This window comes from Cylas formicarius, unplaced genomic scaffold (genome assembly GCF_029955315.1).
Source record: "Cylas formicarius isolate icCylForm1 unplaced genomic scaffold, icCylForm1.1 PGA_scaffold_5__7_contigs__length_24384050, whole genome shotgun sequence".
Lineage (NCBI taxonomy): Eukaryota > Metazoa > Arthropoda > Insecta > Coleoptera > Brentidae > Cylas > Cylas formicarius.
Window position 1 is genome coordinate 20,059,608 of NW_026844341.1, and position 21,104 is coordinate 20,080,711.

The following is a 21,104-nucleotide window of genomic DNA, read 5'->3' on the forward strand; positions in this document are numbered from 1 at the left end:
ACTTTTTGAGATATTAGAGGTTTAAGATAACACCCGTACAAAATCTTGTTGAATTTAAAACTACCCACATTGAGTCACTTGTTGCCAATATTAGATATTTTTTAAATAGCAAAGATATGATACTCCCCACATATGCGAATAAAACTTATTGCTAATAATACAGGGTGTCCATTATTACATGGGAATTTTGAAAAAAATCGACTCTATACCTTAACAAATCTAATAAAACTTCAGAATTAATATTTAAACAAAAATTTAATAGTCAATTATCTAGCTTGATTGAAAATATCTTATAACAAAAATAAAACTAAACAAGGTAACAAATTTGAATAAACAAATCTATAAAAAAAAAAAACATATAACTAAAAAAACTTAAGTATGGTGATACTGTAATATATTTTCAATACATTGTCCATCTTCTGCAATAGACATCATATAGACAGTCATAATACTGGAGACCGCATTTCTAACCGCTTGTCTAATTTTTTAACCACGACATTGTTTAAACCACGAATATCTCAAAAAATAAGTAAAATTTAAATATAAGATAAATTACAAACTTACCTTAATTTTTTATAACAGAATTGATATCTGAATAAAAATATAGTGTGTTCCACGACACCAACTATTTGGGACAACCTGTATAAGCTGAGACGCATCTGTCTTATTGAGCAGTACATCATCTACTTAGTCTGTGGTTAAATCAGTAGCGTCACAACACAATTTTATATGGGGTAATCAAAATATGAAAAATAACACATAACCCCAATTTCTGCCTAAACTATGCAAAACTCGAATAAGAATTGCTTAAGAAAGGGACCTTTATTTTGACCAAGAATTCCAAAAATGTAGAAATACGTAAGGTGTTCTATTTAAAATAACAAAGTTGATGTCGGATAGACACATTTTTTTCTACGAAACTTTTTTTCGTATCTCCTATGGGTTTCCAGATTCTACAGTCAATCGTTTTACTTGGCACACGGTGTACAAGGAATAACGATTTCCAGTAATATTACTCCAAGCACCTCGTGCTCCCTGTATGATAATAATGATAAAACCTGAAACTCTCTCGACATTGTTGAAACCAAATTGTCCCATGTTTTATAGTTTTCCATTTACGGACACAGCCTGTACATAATTAAAATCAGCCGGAAATGGAGGTTATAACCCTGGATCTTCCACGTTTCCAAAGTAGAAAATAGTTTTCGAGAAAATAAGTTAATAATCAATGACGTCATATCGCGCCTTGACTGCGTCCCCGGAATAGTGATTTTCATATGGATTTTTTTCAAATATCTCGAGCGGTGTGTGTGATAAATACAAAACTTGTAGCTCTTGATGCCTACTGCGGTTAATAATTTACTCTGGAAAAGGATAATTTTCTAGATTAGATTTTTGGCCATAATTTAAAAACCCTGTACATAATCGAAACAATGCCTGGAATAAATGTTATTGCGCCGGATCTTCCGCGTCCGTTGGTTAAAGAACTTTGGTTATGGAGAAAAACATGTTTTCATGAAAGCGAAAATAATCAAAAAAAACTTTCAAAAATTTACATCGTCATGCAAAAGATACTAACATCTGAGGCAGTATTTTAGTCATATCCAATTTTAAATTATAAGGGGACCCATTTATTAACAATTATCAACTATAAAAGTTTACGCAGCTAAATCTTGTGCGTCTTTTCGTTGAAGAATTTTTTCTTAGAATCTATCAAACGCGCTTTTTTATTTTTTTAAACACTTCCCCCAATTTCAATAAGTTTCGTCAGGGGACCAAACTCTATTTGTTTGCAAAATATGAACTCATATTTCGAACACTTATTGTGTTTATAGGAATATCCAAAAAACAGTCGAAAATCGAAAAAAAAAAAGGTTGACGTCGCAGCTTTACCACAGCCATTTTTACATATATTATGCATCCCACGGGCTGTTAAAAACGAGCAAAATTTGAATCGTGTAGCTCAAACCGTTCTAAAGTTGTCGTCGAACAACCCTGGAACAGAGAATGGAGAAACGGAGAACGGACAGACAAAAAAAAAACGTTTTTTTTTACGCTGATTCCATTTATACCAATGGCTACGTTGTATGACGCCCCGTTATTGAGATTTCGAGTTTATTGAGGAGCGCGTATACTTTCGAAGGAATCGATTTCATCGATTTTTCGAAAATAACAATGTAGAAAGCAACGCAGTTTTTGTTACTTAGTGACGACCTTTTTTGAAGGTTGTCGAAGGCTATTTAATGTATGGTGTTTGGTGGGAATGCGTTTTTTTTGGAGCTACTGACAAAGAACGGATGAGGAATATACTGATCAGTTCGTCCAATTTTGATGTCGCTAAATACTTTCCTTCTTCTCTCTTATGGGTAGCGTTTTAGCGTTTTTCTATCGTAACACTCTTTTGGGAGGCTGTATAAACAAAATAATTATAGAAATTCTTGCCAGAATTCTACCAATTAGCCTATATCGGACTAGGAAGTTTTTAACAGCGGGCGATGGGGCGGGTGAGGGGGGTTATTCGCGCCTACGCCGCCATAAAGTTATAAATCCAGTTTTATGGTTTTACGGTCCTGCCGGGGGTCCCGGATCCCGGATAAATTGCCCGGAATACAGAGCGGCCCGTCACCTAAACGCGGGGTGGGGTTCATTATTCATCTCGCGGTTGTCAAATAAAGTACCGTGATTATTCGTTAGGTTTCGAGAGGGGGGAAGAACATCGAGGTTAGGTTCGCGACTGGCATTTGGTCGAACGATCCTTGTAGTTGCTGCCATTTGAAGTAATAAGAACGAGGCGACTGTTCGGCAGAGCGTATAACTAATTTTAAAATTTGGTTGATAAGAACATAAGCCTAATTTTTTTTGCGATGTCCGCTCCAACCAGTGTTCCAGGACTGCTTTAACTTCTTATCATTTCATTCTTAATAATGATTATAATTTTTTTGTATGATGTTTGAAGTGGTGGAATTTTTCAAGTCTGTAAAATAAGTTCACATTGTTTGCTGAAGTTTGAGCAAAGCTGTTCTTACGAATGCCCATTTGTATTGGCTTGACGGTCAATTGAGCACTGCTTAATTGATGGGTCAATTGACCACTTGTTAATTGTCTAGTCAAATTCGATCAAAATGTTTCAAATAACAATTTACAACATTAACAAACATTACGAATACGATTCTTAGCAATTTGGGAAATTCCAATAAAAATGCACAATGCACAATATAAATATATATAAATTTCATTGCATTTTTAATATAATGTCGGTCAATTGACTGTTCGATTGACTAGTCAATTGACAAAAGTGGAAAAGTTTCAACACACATAAAAAGATATGTTGACTTGTTTTGCTATTTGAATATATCTTTCTCGGAAAGGTCAATGTTGACCGTTGTGATCGATTACAGAGTGTACCTCTCCCACCCGCGCCAAACGTCAAAATAAAATAAATCCAACTTGCGGAATCAACCGCAACTCAGAAACCCGCAAGCTTGTCCCCCGGGGGGTAACTTTTTCATCAGCCAATCAGTAACCAGTTTAAAAGAAGCCGGGATAGCAATTATTGCGGCCACGTTAGCCCTCTCTGTCACTTCATACACTGAGAGAAATGTTATCTAGCTAACTTGTGTGAGGTACGCGTAGCAGCCAACCATTGCATCGATTTTAACACGAAAACCCTATTTTTGAACTAGATAGGACAAAATATACATTTAGTAGTAAAAATTTTGTAAATTGCCGATAACTTTTTATTTAAGTATTCGAGTAAACAAGTGACGCGGATTGTTTCTATAATCTTTGGCTTAAAAAAATGGTTGTTGGTATCTGTCATGAAAACTGGAAGATTTAATTTATTTATCAATTTCGGTCGAATTATCAATCAATTTCTCCCAAATGGATGGCCATTTGGTAACGATTTTGCTCTATATAGTCTAGAAATAGATTCTTCAGTTAAAATATTCGAATTCGCATTTTATTCAATCCTGCCTCCCCGTACACTCAACAGTACGAAATTGCAGCACCGGCATTCGATTATAGTAATTTATAAATAAAATTAAAACCAAGGGTCCTAGTGCGTAGCCTTGCGGTACTCCCTTGAAACAATTTAAAATTTACTTACATGTTCCTTACGGTTAGTTGTTAGTAGGGTTCGATTATTTGGAATGTTTTGTGTGATAGAATTTTGTATTCAAGTCAAGAGTTTGCATTTGGTGTCATGAGCTGCAAGTATCACGTGTAGGATTTATGAATTTATTCCTTTCCATTCGATATATGAGCTAGGTATAGAAATTGGTTTGATCTAATCTAGGTGAAGAAGGGAAGTAACAAATTAAAATATATAAAAGCAACTGCTCTAGCTTAAGAAGGTCCAAAGTACCATTTTTCTACTAAAAACATTTTCACCGATTTTTTAAATAACGAATGCTTAGGACTGAGGTGGCTTTTACTTGATGAAAAACCATTTAACAAAATAAATAAGAACTAAAAGTTCAGATTTTCACGAAATTATATATATTTGATAAAGACACGGTGTATCATGTGAATATATATAATTTAGTGAAAATCTGAGCTTCTACTCCCTATAAATAAGAACTAAAAGTTCAGATTTTCACGAATTTATATATATTTGATAAAGACACGCTGTGTCATGTGAATATATATAATTTAGTGAAAATCTGAGCTTCTACTCCCTATTTATTTTGTTAACGAAAGCTTTGTTGTGTAAAATTTAACTGACAGAGAATCGTACATTTTCGAAAATGTCAGGAGTGCTCTTCTAGTCTGAGATAAACTATATGATTTAATGTAAAGGTTGCCAAACTAATACACTTATTTTTATGTATACAAAAGACAGCGTCTAGGATTACTGAATGCAGAATATATTCTGTTCCCACGATAGGTTAACATCGAATTGAAAGCCTAAGCACTTTTAACGTTTTACATGCAGTGAAGCCAAGAGAATCGTATTTGGTTTTGGAGATTTAGTCCCAGTTTTTTCTGGGTACACCGTGCTCTAAGTCGGTGTACGCTTTCAATAGCTTTTGCTGAGGTGGCTTTGCTTCTATTCATCATCAAATTCTGACAGTTTGCCCACTATCCAGGACGTTGCCTTTCTGAACATTCTTTCTTTAGAACGCTGGAATTGAAAATGAGAAATCCACAAAATAATCGATATAATAATTTTCTAATAAGTGAAGAAATGGAAATGATAGTTGTGGCGTACGTCAAAGTAAATCCAGCTGCGTCGCTAAGAGAAGTGGCATTAGAATTAGACATCTCAAGAGAATCTGTGAAGAGAATTAAAAAAAAAACACGACTACCATTCTTGTAATTATAACCTTCATCAACATCTTTATGAAGCTGACTTTGTAAGAAAACTTCGATATTGCAATTGGCTGTTAGATAAACATGACGAGAATAATAATGAACTTGTCGAGAGTATCTTCTGCATTTTTAATCTTACCGATTTGACAATTAATAATGTATATAGTAATGTATTTATTTAAACCGTGTTTAATTCTCTGTTTTTTTTTCTTTCCTATAAATTTATTTTTTAACGGACAGAGCAGAAAGTACCGGTTTTAAAAAGTGTTTGTCCCCACTAGGGTGCTATTTGAAAAAAATTCTAAGAAATTAAGTTTCATTTAAAATTTTTCCCATGATCAGGTGACCCGGTAAATAGTATTTATTATAGTGTCCTAGACACAACTTTCAAAAATTAAATAAAAACTTAAAAAAAAAACAAAAAAAAAAGAGAAAAGCCATCCTATCCTACGCAGAATGGTCTTCTGAAACAAAAAATGCAAAAAAATATAGGTTGTGCCATTTAAAATTCGAAAGTTACTGTCATTTCCGCTTAAACCGGATTACATGTTAAATTGGACATCCAGCCCATATTAACCCTTCCAAATTTCAAATCGCCATCTCAAGCCGTTTAAAAGTTATAAAGTGTTCCCACTTTATTGCGGTATATAAAACGAATGAATTATATATAAAATGAAAATAAACAACTTTCGCTTCCATGGACACTATCTGACAAGTAATATGTGATCCTCTTGTACCAAAATTTTAGAGTTTCTCAGCAAATAGATCGTGATTTATGTCCACGTCAAACTTTCTCTCAGTGTACGTCGACGCTGCCAGACTCAATTTGATTTCCGGGACCCCGCGACCGTTCCCCGAGGAATCTAATCCCGTTCTAAGCTCCGTCCGGGTCACTTGCGGGTCGCGATACCAGAGGCCTTCGTCTAAAACTCAATATTCATCGAGTCGGAAACCTTATTAAGGGTGAGCACATACGAGCCGGAGGGTGGGGGGGCGCAAATAAGGTCCGGTGCGACGAGGCGTGACGTTTTTTTAATCGAAACTTCGACCATCCTCGGCGCGGGGTTTTTTCGCCCCGACGATCCGCCATTACATTAACATAAAACAAAGGAAAACACTTAAACCAGCGGCGAATAATTGAAACGTACTACCCCACCCCCCGCGAGGGGGAACAAATAGCGACGACGAATAATTAATGGCGTTTAAAGTGCGTTCTAATTTCGACGCCCGGGGGGCGGGCTTCGGCCCAGCTGACCGTATATCGAGCGTTTCGAATTCCCGTATTAAGAACTTCCGAAAATCAAGCGCTTCATTTTTAATTTCCTTTCATTTTTTTTTTTTGTTCCTACCAAAATTTTAAATCAAAGACTCTAGTTGGATCTGTCATTTTCATATTGAAAGTCATTTATATTATTATTATTATTATTACATTTTTCGTTTTTCATTTATTCATTTCATTTTCCATACTGCGTTCTCTTTTCTCTTTCTTTGCATATAATACTGTATTTAATATTTATCATGTTTCATTTTTGTGCATTACCTTTAGCCTTTTTTTTATTAATTATAATAATTAAATTATTAAAATGATTAAATTATCTCAGATTTTACTTCTTACTTTTTTATACATTTGTACATTTCTGATGCATTTTTAACGTAAAAGGTTTTTTTTTTTTTTTTGAATGATAAGGAAAAATTGGTTGAAAATGAGAAAAGACATATAAAAAAAATAAATTTTTAAAGTCGAAAACCTCCCAGGTACCAATTTTCGTTCAGATATTGGCTTTATATATAAAATTGTGAGGAAAAACAAATATCAAAAATTAAATTTTCATCTCGAATCTCAATACTGAGAAGCTACGCCGTGAAATAGCTGACGCCTATTAAATAATCCAAGTTTTTAGATACTTTGGTCCACCTTCAATGAAAATGAAAATTAAATGAGCATTTTGTAGTAATATACAGGAAGCCAACAAAAATAAATAGCGAAATAAATATGGAAAATACCCTGGAAATTTGGCCCCTCTCGTATGTCGCAGCCGCTAGAGTTATGCAATTAAACATACACGAGCGCCATGCGGGTTGCGTCTGATCTTCTTTACTTCTATCGGCCGTGTACCTTAGGATCATTCGATCTTCGCATGAAACTTTCTTTTTTTCTTAATCTACAAAGGACGTGGTGAAAATGCTTCGACAACAGTCGAGGTCGTTTTAATTCAAAGCGCCCCCGAGCAACTGCAACAAGGGGGAGACAAATAAGGGCATTAATTTTAAAACGCCCCGCCACTTCATCGATCCCTTAAGGGCTCTTCGAATGCATTAATTAATAAGACAATCCCGGCCGGATAAGTTTATTGTTTTGTTTTTTTCAATTTCGTTGTTTTTGCGACCGGGGGGAAAGCGGTCGGGAAGATGGCGCTAGCGGCTATGTTCGTACGCGAACGCAGCACGGCAGCACAGAAGTCAGGAATTAATAAGTGCAAAAAAAATATTTCGAAATGCTTGAAATATTAGTAAACAACTTCTTCTATTTATTATAAAACTTCTGGATTCCTCCTGCGTTGGTTCTTGTTGACTCGAACTAGCTAACTTTATAGAATCCTTACATCTATCATTAAGGCTTCTTCTCTATCAAACTTCGTGAAAAAATCCGTCATCCCTCATCACTCTAAAATTCCTCGTCTCTACGGACTCCCAAAGATTCACACACCGGAATTACCCCTTCGACGTATTGTTAGCACCGTTGGTTCTCCAACATATTCTCTAGCAAAATATCTAGCTTCCTAATTAAACCGCTTTACAGGGGGAAGTGACAGTTTCGTAATTAATTCCTTTCAATTTACTGCAAAAATAAAAATCATTACATTAGATGCACAAGATATTCCAGTTAGTTTCGACGTGGAATCCCTCTTTACTAAAGTTCCTATTCCTGGAACTTTCACCATCATTTCAGATATATTAAAATCCTAGAATTTGGAACCAAACCTTCTCACCTTAATTGAAAAATGCTTGTCTGGAACATATTTTTCTCATAACGGTCAAATTTTTGAAAAACTTCGGGATCAGCTATTTCTTTTCCACTAGCACCTGTCATCACACAAAAACATAAGTTTTACCATTGAAATAGAAACTAATAACAACCTTCCATTCTTAGAGATTCTTATCAATACAAAATCAGACCTAACATTGGGTCATTGCGTTCACAAAAATCCTTCACACACAGACCGATACCTTATTGCATTGTCACATCACTATCCGGCACAAAAATCATCGGTTATCAACTCTTTTGTTTACAGAGCCGCAAAACTATCTTAGTCCAAGTCATTGAACCCTTACCTCTGCTCTTCTTTTTAATAATTTCCACAATAAAGATATTAAGCGTTCCACCACAAAATACATTTCACCACAACCTTCCAATATCAATGAAAGCGAAAGCAATCCCACACTTGCAACTGTTGTCCTTCCTTATATTCAAAACATCGCTGACCACACATCAAAAGTTCTAAAGAAATATAACGTCAAAACCAGATTGACCAAAAATCTCTCAACATCTTCGATCCGTCAAGGACAAAATTCCATTTGAGATGCCAGGAGTTTATAGAATTCCATATAGAGACCCGACGAGCTCAAAGAATATGAAAGAGCCTAAGATTAAGACAAATAAACTCATCAGCTGTTGCCGAACACAATAAATTTATCAATTCTTCTACCAACGAACAATCCTAGAGTCTATAGAAATCTATAAGCAACCCAATAATCTTAACCGCGGCTCAGGCCTCTACCTATCACCAATATGGGAATCGGTCTTCCAAGACGATGTTTATGTCCCTCATTTAGCTCCGTCCCTTTCAAACAATGTAAAACCAGGTACAGAGTAAACGTTAGCTAGTTTGAGTAAACAAAAACCGACGCAGGAGGAATTCAGAAGTTTTCTAAAAAGTGTAAATTAGTAAACAATTATTGACAATGTTTAGCTCTTTGATATTATGCGTTTTGAATAAGAATTTTTTGACTTTAGAGAACAATTTTTAAAAGATGCAAATTGTAACTAAAGATATTTGTAATACAAATATATATTTTTTTTACTTATATTACTTCATTATTTAGGTCCCCAAAGTGGTCCAGGTTAAAGGCGGGCTTCGCAATTACATATACTCGAGTCTGACCCTTGGTCTCTCTCTGGTGACTCTTGTTATCTAGTTAGTGTTGCGTTTTTTTTTTTTTGCAAGAGTTTATTTGGTGCGAGTGCCTAATAAACCAGTGAGATTACCGAAAGTATTGCAACAATACTTTTTCCATAACTACAATTTAACGAATTTAAAATAACATTCAAACAAAATATTTACTAGTTGCGAGTAAACCTTTTCGTTGATCGTTCCGTTCAGTTCTGCTATTGTTGTCTCTTTTTAAGTGTATACCTTAGACAGACAGAGAGAGAGAGAGAGAGAGAGAGAGAGAGAGAGAGAGAGAGAGAGAGAGAGAGAGAGAGAGAGAGAGAGAGAGAGAGAGAGAGAGAGAGAGAGAGGGAGATTATTAGATATGTCATATAAGCAACGTAATAAACACAATTTTAAAAGGTTATGTTGTTTATTTAATTTTTACAATTGATTAGTTCATCATTGATTAGTTTAGGATAGAGCTTTTTAGAGGATTCAATTGTTAAGATTGTATAAGCAAGAAAAAACATGTCCTAACCTTCAATTTTGTTTTGTTTATACTGAGACACGGATATTTGAAAATGGTACAATTGGTCTTGGCAAGATACTAACATAAAAACTGCAAAAACCACTAAAGTTCATGCCAACGGTACGTACAATTATAAATGTCACTTTACTTACCGACCAGTCCACTAGGACGTAGTACTTAAATTGTCTGATAACAACAACACTAATACATTCACTGCCATGACCGTCAGAATTGACAAACGTCAAAATTCAAACAGTGCGGTAAAATCTCCGAAAACATCCGATTGTTCCCAAACCCGTGCGGTAAAATCACGGAAATGTCCGAAGTGCGAAACGAAACTGACGTGGTAAAGTGACGCTTCCCGCACGCTGGATCGGTGTGTAATTGGGTATTTTACAGTCGGGAGTAGAAAAAAAATCTTATATATAACACCGTGTCTTTATCAAATGACATTTGATAAAGACACGGCGTTGTCGAAACAATTGTCATGTCATAATATATAATTTCGTGAAAATCTGAACTTTTAGTTCTTATTTATTTTGACAAATGGATTTTCATCAAGTGAAAGCCACCTCAGTTCAATAGATGATTAACATATTTAAGCTCAGTTAAAACCTAATATTTCTATGATTGTATTCATCACCGAATAAATGATCATCTGTACGCTTTTCGATTTTAACCACGTTAAGTGAAGAGCGATAAATTTAGGCACAGAATAAGGTGTGAACTGCGCTTTATCTAAAATTTTCGTCGGTCACGAGCTAATAAAATTACGGCGAAATTGCCGCCGGCCAGAATAATCAATTAGCTTAATGAAATACGCGTCCTCTTACAATTCATATCGGTAATTAAAAAACGTTAATGAAAGTAAACAACGTACGCGGTCAGATCGCAGATTAGTTCGTGAAGTTCGCCTGGTGTAATTTACGCTTAAGTGCGCCAAAGGAGACGTTGCCATGCAATGTAATATAGACGTGGTACATAGAACAGAACAGAACTATTAAAGTCATATTATTATACTGTTGATGATAAATTGACTACTACGTGGTTAATTATAAAAGTTGAAAAACTTCGTCCCCAAAACTTTCGTAATTTTACTTTCGTCACTATCTTTACTCTTTAAAAGAGTAAAGATGGTGTAACTGCTTCGTAAACGTGTTCAAAAGATGTTTACTTACAACAAAACAGATTTGCCTATAACTTTATGAAGTATTTGGTAGAGGTCCCTGTAAGCAGTCATTTTAGCTACATATCTGTATTTGTTCTTATTTTCTTCATTTGTTATGCCAATTTGATCAAATTATTATTAAAGGTTTTAAAATTTATTAAATCTTTAAGGTACTTATAATTGCCCTCAGTATACGGTGACTAAGAAAAAATTGAAATGAATTGAAACTGCCCTCTGTATTAAGATTAAGATTAACAGTTGGCAGTCAGCCTGCGACCAAGAGGATCTATTGTGACTCTCTCCATAGCTATAGAGCTATATCCAGGTTCATCTCTCTAACCAGACTCGATAATGGCTCTCTGCCTCTGGTTTGGTGTCGCCCAGCAGATGGAAACGCACTCTGGCTAGGCCTTCGCAGTGGCACAGTACGTGTGCGGCTGTTTCCTCCTCTTCCTGACAGAATTTACATTCTGTGTTTTCTTCCACTTCCATCAGGCTTAGATGTCTCTTAAACCTGCAGTGGCCCGTCAGCAGACCTACTATTATTCTTACGGCTTTCCTATTGAAGCTTAGTAGGTCCGCTGTAAAATTGGCCGATGGACCCCTTAGGAATTCCTTGGCCTGTCTTTGTCCCCGCATGTCTCTCCACCATCGTCGGGATTCTCGGTCCATCCAAACCCTGATGGCTGTTTTTGCAACGGGTTTGGCCACCCCACAAAAGGGTTCTGGTACAATCAGGCGCATCGACGACCCTTCGCGGGCTGCGTCGTCTGCGCCTTCATTACCTTTGTGCCCTCCGTGCCCCGGTACCCATGATAGAGTAACTTTGTTCTGGCTTGCTATCTTGTTTAATGCCTTATGGCAGTGCAGAACTAACTTGGATGTTATTTTATTAGATTGCAGGGCCTTTATAGCCGCTTGACTATCGGTGTAAATTGCAATTGATTTGTTACTGCCCTCTGTATACGGTGATTCAGAACAATTGAAAAGAATTTAGACTTAAATAAGCTCCTGGACATGTAGCATCAACCACCATTTCTTAACAGACTGCGTTCGGACAAGATGTCGGGTAAGCATTTCACAGTTCTTTGCATTTTTATTAACCTTAATTAATTCTGTTAATCGTAATGAATACACTTAGTCACCGAGAATTAGCAGAACGTTTGTCGTGAATCGATGATGAAAATTAATAATAATGTATGCAGTGCAATTTCAATTTATTCTATACAGAGTGTTTTCTAATTGAATGTCCATAATTGAGAGGGCCATTAACTTTTAAAGTTTTAATGAAACAACATAACATCCGAACAACAATATAAATAATAAACGATTCTTATTAAAGAAAAAACTTCCTACTATTAATAATTTTAACAAAAAAAAATGAAAAAAGTCAGACATAGAAACTAGATGAGTTGTTGAAAGTGTGACATTCGATTTGAAAACACCCTATATATTTAGATTTTCAAAAAACTGTTTATTCCACAAGTTTTTTGTTATCCTGGTATCTTTTGAAATCAAAAGTACGTGGTCTCAGTCATACTATACGATGTTCAAAAAAAATTGCTGGCGATTTTGAAAGGTTAATTTCTATTTTATGGTCCATTCAGAAATAAATGACAGTTGCAATTGTTTATCGTCAAATATAATGCTTTAAATATTTATCAAATTATGAGGTATATATTGTATTTTTTTAAAAATATTTAGAAATATTAATTAAAGTTCGTTTCTAAAAGATACGGAATAATAGAATAGAAAATTAATCCATAAGACCATATAATTGGCCAAATTTCAGGTGTATACTGAAGTAAAAATACTGCGCAAGTTAAAATAAAAACGTTATATATACTACTTAATAGTTAACAGTAACAACGATATTAGTAAGATGACGTGTATACATTCTTTCCAATTAAAGGACGCTACAATAATTCTCCCTTTTACGTATTTGGTATATTGGTATTTTGGAACGAAAAGCAAGATAAGTCAAGGCAAAATCCTTGGCGAATCTCTATTTTAAAAATTAAATACCCACCTAGGTGGACCGGAAGTCAGTATTCAGTGTTGTCGAAGAAAATACTTAAAAAGCGAAAAGCAATGTCCCATGGATCAAAAAAATATTTTTTATCTTAATGAGAGCCCGATTGATGAGGATCATGCAATACCAAGAGTGCCATCCCGGTTCTTCTTCCCTTAAGTAAGAGAATATTCCTTTTTTTGCCCAGCAGACGATGTATGGAGGCATCGATCACAATCGGGAGCACTTTGGTAACCGTACTCCCGAGTTTTCCATCATTTTAATTGATACACGAAACCCCGACCTAATAAGGGACGCCGTAATCGGCCCTTAGAGTGCGCGGGATCGAGACGTGGGTAAGAAAAAAATTGACGTTCGCGACGTGTGATTTAGAGGCGGCGGTGGAGGTCGGGGGAAGGGTGAGAGACGCAACTTTAAACGAATTTTGTTTATTCTTCTTATCCAGTTGCCGGAGTTATTTTAGTCGTCGATTTGAGTAACTGGTGGCCTCCCCCGTGTGGTAATCGGATTAGGGGAGCGACTTGTTCAATTAAAATGCGAGAAACTAATTTCGAGATGACGTATAAAGCGGATTGACGTGTCGGAGGGACAATAACACCTTTCAATGTCGAACTATAGCTAAACATAATTTAACAAAGTTTAAGGTGTTCGTCAATGGTTATTCTACACACTGAGCAGCGCCCAATCATTTGAAACACTTAATTTATGTGATTCAATTCTTGTGGCAGCGGTGTCATAAAAGAAAGCGTAACATGTCCTGCGAAGGAGGAAAATTTATCTCTTTAACATTTTAATTGGTTTTTTGGTTTTTAGAGATATCAAGGTAAACAAAAAAACAAAATTTAGGGCTAGTAGCCAAGTTTTTCCCAAGTTACGTATAAAACAAAATACCTTAGTCCGATTAGAATGATGTCACATGCTTTATATTTTGGTCCACTCGTTTTTGACAAGTCGGCAAAACAAGGACATTTTTATTTAATTTCCGGGATCGCAACAACAACAATTATTTGAAAAATTGAAGTAGAACAAAAGCACTAAAAATGACAAGACACTCTACAGTAATATTTTTTCAACTATTCTCAATACTGCTGTATGTGACAACCATTTTCCTGATCAACTTGTTCCATACGCTCCAATTGTATGATCTCTTGCATTTAGTCACGTTTTTGAATTGTCTCTTAACTAATTCATTGCCTCTGAAATCCTTTGCCAAAAAATCCATTAATGTTAAGTCGGGGCTGTCGGCTGGCCAATCCATAGTTTCGCCTATGTTAAGAATTTTTTTTTATTTAAGTTACAGTCAATTGAAATGTTATCAAGATAAATTGAACGCAGTGTTGTGGGCCGAAAACCGAAAATAGACCAAAGGCACCTATGGAATTTAAGCAATTAAAAAACTGGCGGGATGTGTAAATAAAAGCGATACAGAAAATACAGTTCTGAGAATCATTCCTTCCTTGATGATACGCGGTTTGACACTCATGGCTCTCCACCCAAAGGGTGATTGTAGAACCATAGTTCCATCTAATAAGGCAAAATTTCACATATTGGGTCAGAAGATGGTTAGTCTTAGTTGTGAAAATATTAAAGAATCATGAGTTAACTAACATGAAGATAGAAGGCCATAAGTTTCTGAACAACGGCTCAAGGTTTGGTAATGGACAATACTTGCTATTAAGGTCGTATTGTATTGTCATACCACAGAAGTTTCCAGAATCAAATAATATAAAGCTGGAAATTCAATACTATAGTTCAAAACTTACTTTCAGATGTTTAAAAAAACATTCAGCACAAAAAAGTATATGTTTGTGGCTCGTTAAAAGAGAAAAAGAAAGATTACTGCTCCCACCATATTGTGTCATCAATCCTATACAGGGTTATTCAAGGTGAGTATCCCATTAGACGTTTATGCAGTGTCGCCAGATGTATTCGTAACGTATACCAATTTCGTTTTTTGAATGTAACACCCTGTATATTATTACATTTTAGAATCAGCCAAACATTCTGGATTTTTTTCGTATGTAACATGTACCATACCTATCTTGAACATTGTTGGAGATAAAAAAATCTTTTTAAGAAATTGGGCTACAGACAAACCGATATAAAATAACAATTTTTTTCGCAACCCGCGACTAGACATTTGAACTACACAAAACCGTTTTCAGCATTTGTATGGACGAAGTGCCGAAGTACGGTTCTGGAATCTATTTATTTAAGGTTACAAAGGGAAACCCAAGCGAGGTAGGCCTGCAGTTAGACCTTCATAACAATTTACCAAAGTTAAATACCGGATTATGTTGTAAAAACGATATATCGTTCGGAGAACTCTACTTACTTTTCTTTGCGTATATTTTAAGCTTTTCATTCAGTAACCGTAAGAAATAGGTGAAAAATCCAAGAAACGTAATTTGCTTAAAATTATTTTTTTCGTTAGATAAGAATAAAATGTTCAATGCTGAACTAATTGGAACTTTTAAAACGGACCCAAAGTAAAACTACAAAATCCCTTATTATATGTACCAAAAATGTAGTTTCCCACTATTTAACAATAAAAAGAAAACGAAAAAGATGATATTTCTTACTTTTTGTGTATATTGTATACTTACTATTTCATTAAATTTATTATAAAAATTTTATGACAGTATCATTCTTTTATTTCCGACACGGGCGATATCTATTTACATTGCTGATTTACACCATGATTATTAAGAAATGTTCAATAGAACAAAGAACAAAAATTTTTTCAGTTTTTCCTTATGCCGTAGGAAAAGTAAATTTTACTTTTCTACGCGCCTACCGTCTCCTCGGCATCGAGCATGTTTCCTTCACGTGTTACGCTATCAATTTCGTATCGCGTCGATATATGAAATCACGTGCGGGAATCGGGGGCGAAGTCTCCCTTATACCCCAGAGCTTTTCGGCAGGTTAACGGGATCCGAAATGATTAATGAACGGTACACAGTACAAATCCCAATCATTTATACACGTAACTACGTCAGTGCACCGCCTGCAATCCCGCAAGGGAGAAAAACGTTTGCATTAACGTCTTGACATGGGGTTGGTTGGAAGCTCGAGGACGTACCTCCTACGAGGTTAGGTAAATATGCTTCCGTTTCGAAAACTACTGCTGTTCTGCATTGATGAAATTTATTTTTCCGTAAAATGCCTAATTACAAATCGGTCTAGCGTGCTTCCGGGGATGATCCCAACTTCAGCCCAGAGATCGAGGGCTACGGTCAATATGCTTTCCAAAATATTGTTTGCACTGATCCTGTAGGAGGCAACAAAGCTATGCGATTACTGATACCACTGGTATGGATCCAACGATTGCAAGAGCATTGGCGTTTGCTGAACCAATAGATTTTTTTTCACTTTTTTTGACCAACCACGTAATACAAATTATGGTCGATGAAACCAACATATACGCAATCCAAACAATAGAGAAACAAAATGAAATTACCCCTTTTTCTCGTTCACATCGCTGGACACCAACTGAAGTGAATGAAATGAGACAGCTCATTGGATTGATAGCATGCATGGGCATAGTAACTTAGCAACTATTCGGCTACAAGCACAAGCGAGGAAATAACCAAATTTGTTTCAAATTGTAAGATTTCATTAAGATTACGTAACAATAAGCCCGAATTGCCATTAAAATAACATGAAGCATTGGAAAGACCTTGAGAAAAAAATAGTATAGATATAGTATAATAGAATACAGAATAGAATGTAGGTCGAGTTGATAAATCAACTATTTCAAACCGATGTATTGTAAGAAAAGGATTTTTTAAAGAGTTCTGTGTTATGATGTTGTATTGTTAGAATGCCTTAATGTGAGGTTATGTTACATTTTCTTCTTCTGAAAAATTCCGTAAATCAGTCATAGACAACAGTTAAGCAATTTTTGAATGCTAATAATATAATATAATATAAGCAAGCTCCGGAAGCAAAGGGCGTCTCGTGCGGGGGCCGGGGCGTCGAGTCCCGACCCTCGAATCTCACGCGCCAGCGGTCGCCTTTGAAAACCAAATAGAGAAAAGAACGAATCTTGGTGTTTGATCACGTCGCGCCGCGTCCTGTATCTTTATTTGTAATGGTCTTTCGGTCGGCCGGATTTCAATTTTTCTCGGCCTCCGCCGCGACGCCTAAACAAACACGCTTAAAGCCGCCGCTAGTCCTCAGATTCGTCGGTCCTTGTTTGATTTTAGAGGTATGCCGGCTTGACCACACGACATCAACCCAGCTGCGAGCATCTGCGCGGTTATTCTTCGTCTGCGTGACGTCGGGGGGAGGGGGAGACTTATTTCGTCGTAACGCGAGAGGGGGGCGCGTCCCCACGGGACCGACGCCGACTGCTTGCTTTAACAATTCAGTAGTTTTATTTCTTGCGCGGGTCCTAAAATGTAATAAAATTCAATACGTATGCGTCTCAACGGTCATTGTTTTTCCTCCTTTACTATCTTGTCTCGCGCGCTCGCGTCTTTATTGCTGAACTGCAGCATCTCCGTTCCCCAAGGAAGACTTTTTGACGCTTGATCCACTTCGGATCAGAGTCGCACTTACAATGACCATAGTCTTACTCTTCTGTTATCTGGTCATAGTGTTGGGTCTTGTCAATTGACCATTTTTCAATTGAATAGTCAAATGCGATCAAAATATTTTAAATAGCAATTGTAGAGTGTTATCTATCATTATTTAATAATCAAATTTTATATATTTAGTCAAAAAAAAACTGTTTCTCTGCATTTATTTACCCAGAGATAACCGCCATGTAATTTTTTTAATGAAGAATGTCTGAGACTAGAAGTACTTGTCACCACAAAAAAAAATTGTTTTTAACATATATCTCATTTTTAATTTGTCCAATTCATTAGGTTTTTTGGTCGGCCTGCTGATCAAAACTTCAAAAACAAGTTTTGAACTTTATTTATTTGTAACAATATTTTGTTTTCCCTCATATGAACTTTCTTTTTGATATTATGAACTGGGAAGTCCATTTTGGGATTATATTTTACAGGGTGTTTCAAAAAACATCTAAAGAAAAAGTATGCTGTGACTGTTAAATTAATTTAATTTAATTTATTAATATCTTTTTTACATATACTACTACTACATATAAAGGGTTTATGACATGATCAAAGATGCTTTTACCATAAAGATATAAACTAAATCTTTTAGCTGCCAATAGTATTGGTTTCTCAAGACAAGCCCATTGTTTTCTGTGTCAGTTAAAGTTCGACTTGCAGGTTGATTTATACGATAATATCAAACAAGGTGGTGAGGTTAACAATGGTTTTATAATGTCAACCCTTACTGAATATATTCCATGCAATATTCATTAGCAAGTGTTAAGTTTCCTAGATGGCGATTTGAGAAAGGTTGGGCAAAAATGTTGTCAAATATTTTAAAAGGCCCAAGAATCTTAGAAGTTTATTTTTATTTTTCGGATATTTTATTGTATATATTGTACATATTATTGAAAGCAATATAAATGCGGTGATGGCCATTTAAGAAGTTATATGTATCAGCTAAGCACCAAAGAAAAATTGTATATATGGAACTTTTTTTCTTGCGTATTCGCCTATTTAAAAGTAAAAAAAGTATGACAATCACACATGTTTTTTCCACAATTTTGTGCCAAAAAATGCAGTTTTTTTTCGTATTCTCAGATTCAAAGTTCTCTAATATATGTAAATGGGATGTAACATTTTCACGCCTTTTTGTCATTTTTTCGACATCAGCATAGTTAGTGACCAATAATCGCCTTCCTATTAACGTTTTAGGTTCAGCTTGTTCAGGTTGTGTTGTTTCTTCGGACCATACAAGTTGTCTGGCAATGCAGGTTCTTTGGCCACCCGAATTACTACGTCATGGTCCATCTTTAGTCCATATGATTCCTATGGTGTTGCTGCTCTCGCTTGTTCCTTTAAAGTTGGTGCGAGAACTTAAGAAATGGATTCCCATGAAGGCGTATCACATCGCAACCATGCGACCATCGGAAGCAATTTTAGTTTGAAGGTCACGAGAGGTCAACTCCAAGGTCACCGACAACTGGGGTGGATTTTTGAGTGCGCCGTTTCACGTGCTCATTGTGGTTATTCAATTTATCTGTCGTGGTTCTGCGAGTGCGTGAGTAACGGCATTGAACGTCGACGTAGTGTGACGGTGGTGACAATTTACACGAGGACGGCGTTAATTTTGGGGCTTGGGGGGGTCAATTATTCATCGGCGTCAGCCGACTATGATTTATTTAGCTGTTTGTTATTGGTATTTCATAAAGTGGGGGGTTAAGTTAGGCGGTTAATCCGAATGAAATATGTAGACCGTATAATGGATAGTTAGGTCCGTCCTGTCGGACGTTGGACGCTAATTAGCCCACCGATACGCGTGCCGAATCGTTTTTTCTCAATCTTTTTTACTCATTTCACTGTCAATTTTCTGAAAATCCACGTGCAGTGATAAACACAGAATTTTGATATTTTACATACAGCCACAAAAAGTAGAAAGTAAAATTGATTGGAAGCCATGGACATTAACAAAATGAGACATTCAAATGTATTGCATAACGATCAATTAGATTTAAATACTTCTCCATTATTATATATATATATATATATATATATATATATATATATATATATATATATATATATATATATATATATATATATATATATATATATATATGATGACACTATATTCCGGGATATCATCCGTTCGCTGCGACTGGAATCGTGCAGACGTTTCGCCAAAATCTCACTTGGCATCTTCAATGCTCGCGCTCCGAAAACACTTCGAACAAGTGTTCGGATGATATCTCGGAATATAGTGTCATCACATTTCTCCATCCGTGAATCAATACGTGAGAATATATATATATATATATATATATATATATATATATATATATATACAAACCAAAACTCCAGTTATACAGTTACAAAATTTCCCATTCGTCCCAAATCTGCACACCACAAAGCGAGCAGTTTTTACGTCGATTTTAACGAACATCGAAGCAGTTTAGGCGCGCGTCGAATCGTAAGGTGAGCGCAAACAGTAACGATCACGTAGCGTTCCAGAATTAACCGGAAATACGCGACGGTTGTCAGACATCAACCGGAATCAACCGTGATAGGAACTCCTGGCGGGCGCGAATTAGGAATTCCTCAGGCGTAGGCAATTCTCAGCCAAGTGGGAAATATGAAAATCAGTCTCGGACGTGTCACAAAATCGGATAACGAACCCTTGAGAAATTTTAATTCGACGTTCGTTTTCGTTTGTTTTTTGTTTTTGATGGTGGGCTAACGTCGTATTATTATTTATTATCAACTCCGTTACTACAGAGGTACAAAGACGGCGTCTGTTCTACTGTAAATTTTTGAATTTAGTATTTTTCTTTTTCTAGAAACTATTCACCTGACCCAAAAGATAAACATGCCATTTGCAAGACAATTTAATATGCTTTAGCATGAGTTTAAATTCGTCAAGAGTGCTGATCTACGGTTAACCCATTTTGTCCCAGTGGTGCTTTAATGCGCTACTTCTATGATTTTTTTTGCCAAGTCCAGGAAATATTTTTGCACATCCATTTAGAAATTTTATTATTATCACTACTAAAGAACATAAAGCCGTAGAAATCGCTAACTTATGTGTAAAAGAAAGATCTTATATATGACCTCAAAAGTTAACAAAAACGGTACATAAATTGGTATCACATTTTCAAGTAAATCCAAAATAGTAAAAAAAAATATTTTGTATCTGTATATCCATTTTTGTTAAGTATATAGAATGTAGGTTACGTCACAGAAAACATACTATGGAAATACTATATTGATTATGCTTTATTTTTTGAAAGTATTTACTGGTGCCTTAATGCACCACTGGTTTTATCTGTGAAAGAAAACTTTG